The 14,721-nt window shown below is 43.3% G+C and overlaps 1 non-coding gene across 1 annotated transcript; it reads left to right on the plus strand.

Annotated features, from left to right (window-relative positions):
- Positions 1-9,265: 9,265 nt before the first annotated feature.
- trnaa-ugc (transfer RNA alanine (anticodon UGC)) lies at positions 9,266-9,337 on the plus strand. The gene has a single exon. It is a non-coding gene; the product is annotated as a tRNA-Ala (tRNA).
- Positions 9,338-14,721: the final 5,384 nt, after the last annotated feature.

Raw genomic sequence — 14,721 nt, forward strand, 5'->3', positions numbered from 1 at the left:
CTCAACCTCCTCCATTCTGATATGGATTCGGTCCCCTCTAGCACAAGGAGCTGTCCTCTCTTCATTCGGTTCCTCAGTCGCCGTCTCCGCACCACCTTATCTTACCACTGTCTAGACCTAATATCTGTAGTAAGGCCCAGAAGACAAAGGAGCATAATTTGGCCAATCATTCCATTTTCTGCTCCAGCAGTCCATCATGTCGGACTTATTGTCCCTTTCAACACACTTAAATGGCCTTTTCTCACTGTACTTTGGAATCCTTACTCAAGAAAGTTTGAGAAGCATTGGCATTCACAGCATTGCTACATTTCTGTTACTATCCCTTCACAGTAACACTGCTAAAGATGTCCATTCATGGGTTAGTGTGGGGCTCCGTTTGTAAGCAGTTTTACATTTTCACTTGCGAAAGCACCTCACGCAATCTGAACGAAAAGGTGGAGAAAATTGTTTTTCCCATGAGAGCTACATTTCTGATTCCATCCCCTCACAGTAAAATTGCGAAACATGTCGAATCATAGGTCAGATTAGGGCTTCGTTTGTCAGTCGTTTGGAAGGTACCACACGCTGTCTGAACGAGAAGGCACTAGTCACAAGCATTGCACAGACAGAATGGAAATTGCAGGTTTACCAGCTCACTTTAACTGACACCAGGTGTTCATGTTCCAGGAATATTTCTCCAGATGTCACAGGTATGTCTGGAACGAAAGATAATCCTGTGAATGGGAATAGAATTTTACCAATGTAAGAAAAATCAACCTGGCTTCACATAATTCGATGGCCCAGATTCCGGAATCAATCGAAAATTGTCAAGAATTGTTTTGCTAATGTACCGATCATATCAGACCCTCTTAATTCACTGGTAAGTGCCCGGCTTAATTACATTAATTATGCTGACTTCACCGAAAAAAAAGCAAACGCTTGTCTTGGCCTCACGAATATAGACACATTCACGAGACATATAAGCAATGCCAAAATTCACAATTTGATTTGCATTTTATCTGCAGAACTGGTCAAGTAACGTAAACAGGTGTTTAACTCCGCTCTTCAGCTGCTTCCTGAATTCCCTTTGTGTCAGAGTGTAGATACACGTGTTGGTGCAGGTACAGAGAAACTGCAACATGAACCAAGACTGTTGCAGGATATACGTCGAGGTACTCAAATATTTGTTTGTGTAAAAGTAATTCTGAATATTCCAGTTAATAGTATATACAATATAACGGATCCACAACAATATGAAATTCGCTGATAGAGCAAAAAACAAAATCACCGAACTTCGCCGGTTTTCCACCTCTGAATCCTTCTTATTTTTATGACCTTTTCTGAGCCCCCGACGGACTCTGTTTGCAGCTATAATATGACTGACTGTTAAAGCATTAACCAATAGAATCAAGCCGATTGGCAATAAAGGTGTAGTGATACCGTTAAATAACCGGTATGATTTCCACACTGGTGAATCATCGTATTCAGCGTTGGCAATGCATCTCCAGGGTACGTTGTCAATGATAAGGTAAGGTTCTACCACAAAGTAAAATGGAACGCGTCTCGCACAGCTCCCTAAACCCACAATCACTATCATCACGGTCACTATCCTCTCGGTGCAGTACCGTTCCCGCAGCTTTTGACTACAGATTGCAATACAGCGATAGAACGTGAAAGCCACCGTGAGCCAAACGGAACAGTCCATGGTTGCGAGCCTCAGGACTAGCGTCAAGGCACAAATCGGTGTAATAAGCAAAGAAGTGGCATAAACGTAGATATTATTGATCTGGTCGACTATAAAAGCAATAACAACACCCATTAAATCAGCTGCTGCCATTCCCACCAGGTAACAGGAGATGCATTTGGAAAGGCCGCATTTTCCTCGAGACAGGATCAAAATCGCCATTAAATTAATTACAAGAAAGCAAACAAGAGTTATTTTCACGCGCATAAACCCTGATCCCTTTTACTTGATAGCCATGCAGAGAAAAGCATTGAAGCGGATTGAATAAACCTCATTTTCTGATCCTATGCCGGGAGAGGCTGGTTTCAATTTGGATAGTAGAAATATAGATCATACGGGCCTCGTTACTGCCCTTCGACTGAATGATAACGGCGGAACAGAATGACAGTTGAGCTGCAATTGTCCAGAAGGATGGGATGCCAGCGGGTGGCGTATCCACCCACTCAACTTAGACTGCTCCATCATTGTATCTGAGAACGCTGAATGTTGTATTTGTAGCGGGGATAAAATGGCCAGTGAGATTCTTTCATAGGACATGACGTATTTAAGTGCACGAACCACAGATTTAATCGTATGTTTCGATATACTGAAGACAACGAGTCTTCAATCTGACTATTAAAATTAAAACAGGTCAAAGAAGGACAAAGGCTAAAGCGGAAGATTTTTTACTCGTTGCGATACAACCAATGTTTCATCCCGAACTGGCGAAAATACTCATCAGATGAGGCACCATTTTTAACAAAGTCTCTATTTCACTAATATGCTAAACAACAGGTACAGTAAGAACAGCGGACACAACGGCCAACTCTTGTTCCTTACCAGGGATCCCAATCGCTGCCAGTACTGGATAGTAAATACTCGCTATGTAGTAAATTGCTGCATATCCCATTTTTTGTATGAAGCAGCAATCAGTTCAAAATGGCCAAACTGTCGATATTCACTGCTGATTGCTTTATAAGCTCTTATACATGAGAGGAAAGTGTACTCTGAAAATTAATCATTCCTCATCGTTAGTCACATTAGTGACAGTCCACAGAACAAACACTTCAGGTTAAAGATTTCAATGAATCAGACAATGAAAATCGTTCCTAGGAAAAATCACCAAATTATAAATATGTTTACTCACCCTTTCGAAGAATAAGGTTTTATATTCCTTGTCTACGACACAAGGGTTGCACGTTTCAAATGGAACACCTCATGTTTGAAAATGGGCGTTATTTCCCTCAAATTACTATCATTTGTAACGTTTGTCACAATGTTTTACGATACCCAAGTAAAGAAAGTGGGTTTAGTTTTCGATTATCTTTTCCCTGAAAGAAGAATGTTCAGACACCTTTGCTTTTAGTTTGATTTGGCGCCATAATACTAGTCAATACGGATGGGAAATAACCTCGTGTACGATGAATGAATCGTGTATGTATGTCGAAGGACATACATATGGGGGCCATCTGTGATTAATACAGGAAGTCCCATTCATGAAACTCGGTGTAACATATGGACAGATTAAATACCTACATCTTCCAGCTTAGTACTTCACTGGTTACTCTGAATAACCCCGATTTATCATACTAACATGATAGCCCATCACCCCCTCACCATTCACATTGTGTGCAATTTCTTATCAAGTGTTTTATTATCAGACATAACTCGTCGCATTTCTTTCTTCTTTCTTTTACAGATTTTACAAGATTCAGATCTGGAACAATTTTCAATAAGTCTGAAGACAAGTAAAGTGTAAAGGCGGCGATCTGTACAAAGATGATGCTAGTCGCGAATGTTGCCCTACTGCATTTAAGACACCTTGTGTTGAAAACAAATTCAGTGAAAGCATAGCGACGTAAAGTCGCAATACCTTATACTCCTATTCTGCCTCTGTGTGGAAAATCTGATACCTTCATTATATCTCCATAAATCTTAGCCACACAAGCTTTTTTTTACTTCAAGCAACAATCCAATGTTATTTTTTTTCCAGAAACTGTGCCTGAAAATTCAGTGCGCGAAGTCCCACGCCTTGTTACATCACCATTAAAGACTGCACGGACAGTCCTTGTTGGCCAGTGAAACGTTAAATAAAGCACACTACTGAGGAGCAAGTAAAACAGGATCTCAGTTTTCTTGGTCCGTGATGTGCATTCCATCCCCCTGTCTCCAAATGTATCCACATCCCCGCTGATCATAAAATTTCGTTCTGAAATTATTTGGTCCAAAGTCCAACACCATCACAGAAGCTGCCTATTAGTGAGATCTCCCATCGGTAGCCTTGGTGTTTTCTCATCTACTGCTCTTGGGTTCATCGACGCTTTCCATACTGAGTAATAATGATTCTACATATCCTCGGTCCGCCTCACTGTTCCAATCTCCGTAACGGCGAGGCATCCTCAATTACATCAACTTCAAATCATGCCCTGACTTCAAATCTCTTATCTGGTATGCAATCACTAATCACCACGGCTCTTTCCAAAGGACTGGCACAGCTCTTCAGTTGCATAACGTTTCAAACCATCTGGTTTCCACTTTCGGGAAATTCACTAAGCCACTGGTGCCCTTTTACTCAAGCTTCCGCACTTCCCCTTTTGTTATTTCGGTCGTCCAATACCGATCATCTGAAGAACCGGGGGTATTCATCCGCTTGACAGCAAGCATAGACGGATTTCGTAAGCAATATTGCAATACCACCTCCGGCCTATTGTCCGCCGAACGCCAGAAATAACGTGTGGTTTCTACGTCCTGTAATGCAGTTTCTTGTCCTGTTTTCTTTTTTTCCCGCTTCTTAGGAGCGTCTCTGTGATCCATCAATTTATCCCGTACCGAACACTCCGCTGGAATTTTCAAATATTTAAATTTCATAAACCACACTGCAAGTATCAAGAGTCGGTATGTCCAGCAGAAGAAAAAAAAAACGTTTCTGAAAAACTTCGGCGTTTCTAAAACAACGACTAATAGAGTAGAGGAAACATCTCCCTGACTTGCCAATCCGGCCTGTTGACAAAAACGATATAATTCTTCGAAAGAACTTGCACCATCTGGTTTAGTCCCGTTCGGGGCCTTGCGAACTGCACAACAACTTTAGCGCTCTGCAATTGGCTTCAGCAATTAATACTGCTGACAGCAACAGAATGTATATGCAATTTTACAGGAGCCGAGTACAATTCAGATGCAATTGTACAGATGGCCAGTCGAAAAGAATAAAACCCTTGTATCTAAATCATGGTTGACCAGAAAGAAATACAGTCTGCAATTCAGTGAATTAGAATGTCAATAACAGTGGAAACAGACGGACCAATTCTCTTTGTTCTTGCGCTCAGGGAGGAGATTGGACTGCCAATTTATGAAGGAACTGTTATGCATTTTGTCAGCTAATAGTTCGGCTTGACGAGTGACTTATAGAAGTCATAATGATGCTTTAGGCAATCTGTTGGAGTACAGGTTATTTACAAACAAAACGTTATTTGTGAGATTCTTGTTTTCATATAACATGCGGGTTTTGACTGTTGGAGTCTCTATCTGTTCTGCGTGATTCAAGATATTTGCTGATTGAGAGCAGGAAACGGTAAATTACCCAATTTTAATTATTAAAAGCGATAACCACATATTTAAAATAGAATACTACCACCACTTGTCTTTCTTTGCATGCAGTTTGCCATGACATGAATGGGCAGAACATGAAATATGCAATCAATAAAACTCTCATTTGGCACCAGTAAATCTAACATCTGTCATGCAAACAAGACGTTTTGCGACGGTTGCATCGGATCCAGGTCCTCAGTGCCCTCTGGTGGCTGGTGGCGATAACACAAAAACACAGCTTCTCAGTGCCCTCTGGTGGCAGCCAGCTGTAACACAAGAGCCAGACCCTCAATGGCCTCAACGTGGCAGCTGGCTGATTTATTGACCTCACTGTGTCTCTCTGTGTTATTTTCCGACCCAGAAGTCCGGATGTTTCGTTTACGTCATCGTGCAGTTACAAATCAACAACTTGACATCCTTAATACTCGGTTGACGGCATTCCCGACAGCAGAGAACAATGTTAATTTGGGTATTTAATGATCATTCCGTTTCAGTCTGCAAGAATGTGACAAGTGATTTCCGATTTAAATATTCTCTCTTTAATTTGGCGTGGATGCGAATTTCAACAAAAATTCCTGTTTCTCGTCAGGACTAATGTGCAGACTTGTGTTTGGTGAAATATTTACTTCATCTGCTTTTACATCGGCCTTTTAAATTAATACTCTGATATTAAAAGCCTGTTCTACTCTTTGCCTTAAATTCCTTAAATTTTGCAGGTCAGCGGTGTGGGACCGTCGGACAGGCACATCTCCTTTTCTCCCTGACGCAGCTCCCCACAATGAGATTAAATCGAGGAGAGGTCAGTCATATCTTCATATACAGAAGGGATCAAAGGGCGTGCGTGGTGATCGGGAACAGAAACTGAGATTAGGAGAGCGAGCAGGATCGAAATGAATGGCGGAACTGTCTCAGAAAGCCGAATAGTGACTCCCAAGTGTGGCTCAAAATGTCGTTTTTTAATAAGCAGCACCACAAGCGGGATGAATTGTCCATGTTAACAATTAAATAAGATAAACCACATTCACTGGCGAAAATAAAAACACAAAATGCTGGCAGAACTCAGTAAGCCAGACAGTATCTATGTGAGGAGGTAGTAACGACGTTTTCGGGCCGAAACTCTTCATCAGGAGTGAAGTAACATGGGATGGTTGAGGAGGGGGTGATAAGAAGTTTGGGGGAGGGATGAAGTAGAGAGCTGGGAAGTGATAGGCTGAACGGAAATGAGCTGGGGAAGGTGAATTATGGGAAATAAAAGAGAAAGAATGGTAGGGAGAAAGGTAGAAAGGGGGAGATATAGTGAGGGGGGGAAAAAGAGGAGAGAAAGAGAACCAGACTAAAATCATAGATCGGGTTGGGGTAAGGGGGGGGCAGGGGTATCAACGGAGGTCTGTGAGTTGAATGTTCATGCCGGAAGGTAGGAGGGCTACCTAGGCGGGAGATAAGATATTGCTCCATCAACCTGCATGTGATCTCTTCTTGACGGTAGAGAAGGACATTTACAGACATATCGGAATGGGAGTGGTTTGTGCAATTTGAAGTGTGCGGCCACAGGGAGATCCCGCCACTGCTGGAGGATTGAGCGCCGGTGCTCGGCGAAACGGTCTCCCAGTCTGCGATACGTAACGTCGATATAACGTAAGAAAAGAGGAGGACAGATACCGGTGTAGGTTTGGAACATAGATTGCTCCATATGGCCGACAAAAAGGCAGTCGTAGCTAGGACCCATGCGGGTGCCCATTGCTACATCTTTAGTGTGCAGGAAGTGGGAGGAGCCAAAGGACAAATTGTTAAGGGTGAGGACTAATTCCGCAAGGCGGAGAGAAGAGCGGTCGGCCTTTCTCTCTCTCTCCTCCCCTTCTCTCCTCCCCCTCTCCCTCTCCCTCTCTCTCTCTCTCTCTCCCCTCTCTCTCTCTCTCTCTCCTCTCTCCTCTCTCTCTCTCTCTCTCTCCTCTCTCTCTCTCTCTCTCTCTCTCTCTCTCTCCCTCTCTCTCTCTCTCTCTCTCTCTCTTCTCTCTCTCTCTCTCTCTCTCTCTCTCTCTCTCTCTCTCTCTTTTAAATCGTTCCCTGCAGCGATTACTCAGACATTAAATCCTGCTGGAGAATGCTGTTCATCCTAATGCACAGCGAGGCACAAATAGTGGCGTGTCCTCTGGCCAGAGCTCGAAAAAGAAGTTGCTGAATCGGAAAGGATTCCCGAGTCCTCTCGGTCACAGAGGAAGAAATGTAAGTCTGAAAAGTGCCGTTTCGCAGTCCCCGAACAAATATTGGTTTGACCCCGCGAGACCTCGTGTGTTCGGACATCTGAATGACAGATCGCACTTTCGCGCTGGTTTTTCGTCATGGTCAGTATACCGTCCGTCACGGAAAAGACGGGGGTTTCATTTCCCCGACGAGGAATTAGTTTTGCTATTTCCATATTAAATGTGATTTCAAACCGAATTTGCATGGGGTAAACATGATCAGTTCACTGGGGTTTAGAGCAGTCCGGTCTGAAGTGATCCCGGGAAGGGAGAATCTCCCGATAGGTGTTCTGCTGCTTCAGATATCCTCTCAGCGACTCTGTATATCAGCGCCATTCAGTTTAATCTTCAGTGACAGAGTAGAGTGTTCGCTGAAATATTTGCATCATCCGCCTCTGCTATACTTTTAGTTTTAAGCAAAGGCTGTTCTGACGCTCGATTTAAGGACTACGGTTCACTGAGTTGGAAAGGAGGAAGAAAGTGCAACCGACGCCTTGGCCCAGCTCAGGCCACCCTGTAGAGGACAGAGTGAAACTCCCTCCTCCAACTGCTCAGGGTGAAAGGTCATCGACCTGAAACGTGAACTCTGTTTCTCCCTCCGCAGACGCTGTCTGAGCTGTGGAATATTTCCGGCAGTTCAGATTTTACTTCACTAATTGTCCTGTTCTCTCAGACACGGGATCGATACACTCCTCATACGCTCCGGGACACAGTGACCACATTCCATGTAAAATGCCCTTCTACGTGGCCTGCCCAGTTGTGAGGAATGTGCAGTCCTGGCTGATGCGCTATGAATTTATTGGGAATCCCTCGTGCAGCTTCTAATTCCGACAAATATTTATTCCTAAAGTTTTCTTTTCATAGAGTCAGCGACTGTCTGATGTAAATCATTCACGCAGATTGTGGAAAGCCGTGTCCCAGCATCGAATACTAGTCAACATCTTCCAGCGAAGAAATGGGCCCTTTAACACCTATTTCACTCCCTGTCTTTGTGTCGCAATCGGAGAGTGCATTCAGGTCTTGACAGAAAGGTTGGTGGTTCGAGCCCACCCAGGGAGTGTGGTGATGCAGCTGCAGGAGATGAGTTATACAGTTCTTGTTACGTGATAGAATTACTCTCTGAGTTATAACAACAGAACGTTATGAAGTTAATAACATCTCCTTCTGCCTTAGGCCACGAACTTATCAATCACCCCTGCTGTGAACCACTTCTGACGGTCAAAGGTGCCGACTTCTACAGAGAAGGGATCGGTATGCTCCACGACCACTGGAGTAAGTGTGTAAATATAGGAGGGGACTATGTTGAACAATATACGTGCTAGGTTTTCTAAAAATTGACTCCTTCTACCTTATGCCAGATTGATTATCAATCACACCTCATATGTGACAAAAAGCTTCTCTTTCATACTTTTCACAGATATCAAATCGTTACACAGTGCATTGAGAGAGAACAATGTAAATCAATAATGAAATGCAGAGTAAAGTGTAACAGCGACAGAGAAAGCAGAGTGCGGGTAAACAATAAGCTGGAGTGTCATAAGGAGGTCGATTGTGAGGTCAAGCGTCCAACATTTTTCACTAGGAAACCATTCAATGGACGTAACAGCGAGACTGAAACGATCCTTCAGAATGTGGTACGTGCTTTCTGACTGTGGACGTCAGCCATTGTCTGTGTTGCACTGCTCAATTGTGATATGCTGGAAGGTTTGGACCTGAACAGTTCTGCATTTTAATTGGGGATGTAGCTCAGTGGAAGAGCGCATGCTTTGCATGTATGAGGTCCCGGGTTCAATCCCCGGCGTCTCCAAGCTAGTGAGCGTTGAATTTTGAACAAAACAAAGCTCAAAGCAACACACACAAAATGCTGGTGGAACGCAGCAGGCCAGGCAGCATCTATAGGGAGAAACACTGTAGACGTTTCAGGCCGAGACCCTTCGTCAGGAATGTTTTTCCTCGTGTCTGCCTTTTAAAGCTCAAAGCAGTCGGCACGATGACAGTAGAGCGATAGCGAGACGGCACACGCCACAGTAGACCGAATAAATCCGTAACCGAAGCTTTTTCTCTTCGGTTTGACCCTCCATCCACAGTAAAACGTCGTTTTCCTCTCCCGAAAACGGAGCTTTTCTAAAACGCTCTCCAGAATGTATAAATCTGAAACTGCCGGATTGGCCCGAGCAGTGTGGACGGGGTAACCAGAGAAATCTAAAAACGCTGTCATGAAGTGCCGGAACAGATGGCGACATTTCATTGTTTTCTTGATCGCAACCTAACAATTTCAGAACAAACGGCCACGAGACTGAAGCAAGAAGAGTTAGAAAAGCACTCACTAAATACATTCACCCATAAATTACTGAATAAATAAGTATACTCACTTTGCCCTCTTTTCTGTCCTTGCTTGTATGAAGGTGGATTATCTATTTCTGCAATTACTTCTCTGACAATAGATGTGTAACAGCCTAATGTAACTTTGTACGGAAATAGAAGATAATACTGATGCAGACGTGTTTATATATTTAACAAGGGACTTTATTAATGCAAAAGTTAGTCAGTTTTTCAATGTTCGTCGTCAGCCCGGTCATACTGACCGAGAACCGTATTGGTTGCCTCCATACCCTCCAGTATTTGTTGTTGTTTTTTTTTTTTTGTTTGTTTGTTCGTTTGTTTTATGTCCTCCTGCGCGAGCCAACTGCTGTCCGTCGTTTAAGTTTTTCTAGTCTGTCGCTGAACAAGCGCGCACCAAGTCTTTCACGTCGAGATTCGATACAAAATATGTCGCTTGATTTCGGTAGATGTGTCCTGCGCATGTGCAGTAGGAGGAGATTCGCCGAAATATCCGTTTTAATGTGGACAGAGGTATTTTCAAAAACAGTTAGTGTGGACGCCTTGTTCTCCGCTGCATGAAGCTGTGTCTGGTATTGAACAGATTGAACTGAAAATACTGGAAAAACATATAAACTCAAGAAACATTTGTGAGTGATGAAAAGAGATTACCCTTTCTGATCGTGACACTCAATTAGAAATGGTGAGAGAAGAACATAGCTTTCAGTGTCAAAGAAGGTGAGAAGTTGAGTGGGAAGTGAAAAGGGGGACATCTCTGATAGGGCGAGACCAATACACGATGGCGGTAAGACATTCGGAAAGAGAAACACTGGGCTAAAATAGACGAACGATGGGCAGAAATGTTCATTTCAAAGACAAGGAAATAATGTAGCTGAGTGATTCCATGCCGAGATGTTACTGAAAAACACGTACAACACACGGCGATCGCCGGGAATCGAACCCGGGTGAGCTGATTGAAAGGCAGCTATGCTCATCCCTATACCACTATCGCTCCATGTTGCAGGAGTTTCGAGTGGTGAAGCATCTCCCATGCTCCATGTGATTCCACAGACCCCGAGCTGCTCTCTGTCGGATCAATCCTCACTCTGCAGCAGGTTTTATTGCGGCCAGTTGACATCGTCATCCTCAAACAGAGGGAGTTATACAACAGCCAATGAGCATTCACCAGCGATCGGACTGAGTGAGAGGCGAACTCTCAGAGAGTCGGAAGGGCTGCAAATAGTGCCTGCATCACACATCAGCAAATGGGAAAACAAATTCTGATTGTGCATGTTCTTTAGAAAAGCCGATTAATATGTAAGTGTGAATTGAATTTAGGAATAAAGAAAATAACAACCAACAACCAAATTGCTGGGATTATACTGCAAATCCCTCCATGGTTGGTAGATGATTGAGGAGCCGATCTGCTGGCAAATCACACAGCAATGTCATGTGGACAGGGTTACAGCAATCAGACATTTCAACTTCGCTAAAGTAACAAGATCATTTTTTTGTTTATGTGTAAGAAAAGAAATAGAATTTTGAAGTACATCTGGAAGAGTATTTTTGTCCCAGTCCATCGATAGTCCTACTAGTGTTGACAGTTCGTCAATGGAACTAGGATAGGAAATTCACTCTATAACTTGTAAATAATCAAAACTCGCACTTTACTGTCTCTGCATAAACGACAACATAACTATTTCAACACCGGACCAACAACTTAGTACAAGAATTCTGCTGTTTCCTCTGTACCAATACTCACTCAGACTGCTTTTCCCAACTATATCACCAAACTAGGACATCTCAGTTGGCCACGTGATCGATCCTTTCTTCTCCCAGTCACTGACTTGGGGGATCTTCCTTGCGATGGTGGGTTTCCAGAAAAAGTTATCGCTGCTAGCACATTCGATGTTTCCACTTTTATATTCATATTTTCCAATTCAATTATCCCGTTCCAATATCATTGGCCTGTAGTTCATCTCATTGGTCTGAATTCTCCTTTTTGTTGTCCCTGCTCCAGGCCAGCATCCATTTATTTCCCTCTTCCCAGTAAGCGTCAATCGGTAATTTATGGCTCTTTGTTCCCTTTAGTAACCAGTTTAAATCTCTCCAGACAGGCATTGACCCCAACATTCATACATTTGCATGTTATATTATGACAAAAACACCTCAGAGATAACTTCTAATTTGGAAAAGACCTCTTACCGGCAGATTAACTGAAGCAACATTGTGTTTGCTTTAAAACACTGAAATTTTCCTCTCACAAATTGGAAGATCTAAAACGGTTCTACAAAATGACATCTTCTTTTCCAACTACATTGCTGGTACAAAGACACATGATCTGTCTGCTTCCACTGTCCTTGAGCCATTCGAGTTCGATGTTATCTTACATATTTTAAATCCTCCGTGGCCAACATCTCCTCTTTTTCGATCCATGGAAAATTCTGGGGATCACAGTACTGTTAATATGTCTCAGTGAGTATGGCACAGAAAGAACAGCAGCATTCATGACTATATCAAAAAATACAGATAAGGATTTAAAAATATTATCCGAACAAAAGCATGAAGAAACATGATAAGTGTACCCTATTTCATATCATTCTGTATATCGGCAATTAAACGGGAATTAGTATTACTGGTATATGGAGGTTAGGAAAAAATGGTGCATGGATCTTAGAAAAAAGTAGAGGGCTATGCGTAATCCTAGGTAATTTCTATAGTAAGTACATGTTCAGCACGACATGGGGGCCGAAGTGCCTTTACTATGCTGTAGGTTTGCTATGTTTCTATATTGAAACGCAATATATCTGTATGAAATCAAACAAAATCTGCAGAAATGAATTTATAATGCATGTGGATCGCAGACACAGAAGTTATTAAAGTTTCCCCAAAGGCACACACTGGCGAAATACCATGGGTAATACTAGTAGTCTCTCGAAGTTCGAGGAAGACGAATGTGTTGCGCAGTCAACGTCTGTGGGCACGCATATGAATTCTGAGGCCGAAGTCCGAAGCGCAGATACGGTCGCAGATAGGGCAAAGAGTTGGTGCAGGAATTGATGCCTTCCTGTGTCTTTCTTGACTCGCCTTGAGGCGATGCATGCGCAGTTGGCTTGGAAGTTGTTTTCCTTATCCATTAAGGTGCGAACGTTCCATGCTCCCAGACGGAGATTTTTTATTTTTTTTTATTTTGATTTCGACCGCAATGATTGGGTGATCTGTCAGTCGCGGTTAACTGGCCGGATGATCTGGAGCAGGCGATGTTTAGGCCACCTTTTCTAGGCCCCTCCCTGACTAGAAGGTGGGCAGCGCTGTCCCAAAAAGGGCTGCCCAGTCACCCTAGATGCTGCTGGACTCCCCCACTGCCCTGGGTTAGAGGAGAACGACCATCTGTCCAAGGGCCTCCTACGTGCAGCTTTGCAACTGCAACTCAGTGGTCACATCCACTTGTTGGTTCGCTGCTCTCCCATCGCCGGAGGGCTTCTGAAGAGAGAAAGGAGACGAAGATGCACAACACAAGGACCTGTGTGTGAAAGATATTATAGTGAAAAAGCCTTAGTCCCACTCTCTCGGCCTCGGAGGTCAGGACCCAGTGGCACGAAGATCATTACACTTGGTGGCCTCTTCGGCTGCAGGAGTCGCCGGACAATAGATTGATGAAGTATTCCCTATTGACCGCCTACGGGACTCCGGCTCCGGATTTCTTCTCAGTGTTTACTCCCATAGCCTTTCACATGATTGGGTGTGGCCGCAATGCAGCGGAGGTTTTAAAATCACTGTTTTCCTTCTCCTAGGTGGGCAGGACTAACGAGCCCCACCTGCCCGAAGAATCTGATTTTGAGGCGCCAGAGACCCGCCTTTGCCCCTTCTCCCATTGATAGGAACAGTTCCGTCGCGTGAAGACCGGGAGCTGGGCTCGGTTGACAGAGGCTATTTGAGACGCAAGCCATGTGGAAGCACATTAAAGGTAGCGAGAGCTTATCCTCATTACCACCTCCGGCGATGTGAATCTTGTAACCATTAGAACAAAGAACAAAGCAATGACAACATGTGAAGTAATACACATCAAAAGATGTAAATTAACATTTAAACCCCAGTTCCAAGCTTTATTCCAAAAGGGATGGATTCTGAAAAATGTCATTGAATAGGTAGTCTTATAAAAGCTTTGGATAACATCTGCCTAATCTAATTGAAACTTAGAATTTAATTCTTGTCAGATATGCTTGAAGTAGCAAAGTGATAAGTATTAGTCATCACACTAAGTAAATATCAACATACATTAGCCTCATTTCCTTTACACAATTTCGATTCAGTTCTTTGCTAATTCGTCCGTACTACATGCAACCTTCAATGGAGTCTTCGACCATTATGAGGCTACTCGTTAGTAGAATTCCAACACGACTCGTTTCTGAAGAGCAGCATATTTTAATAACATATGTGTGTTTAATCCATTGATGGATTGTCTCCCTTGGCTTGTTCAGAACAGCTGTCCAGACTGCAGTTAAGTGAGAGGTAACTTAACAACGTAGTCCAAAAATATGAATTTGTGTTCATTACACATCACCAAATGCAGAACTGCTGATTCCCGAGTAGGCTCCACCAAAAGACATCTCGGAGGCATTCCACACATTCATCAGACAGACAGGCAGACATACTTTATTGATCCCGAGAGAAATTGGGTTTTGTTACAGCCGCACCAACCAAGAATAGTGAAGAAGTATAGCAAAATAATTAAATAATAGAAAGTTAATCATGCCAAGTGGAAATAAGTCCAGGACCAGCCTATTGGCTCAGGGTGCCTGCACTCCAAGGGAGGAGTTGTAAAGTTTGATGACCACAGGCAGGAATGACTTTCTATGACGCTCAGTGTTA

This window comes from Hemitrygon akajei, chromosome 28 (assembly GCF_048418815.1).
Source record: "Hemitrygon akajei chromosome 28, sHemAka1.3, whole genome shotgun sequence".
Lineage (NCBI taxonomy): Eukaryota > Metazoa > Chordata > Chondrichthyes > Myliobatiformes > Dasyatidae > Hemitrygon > Hemitrygon akajei.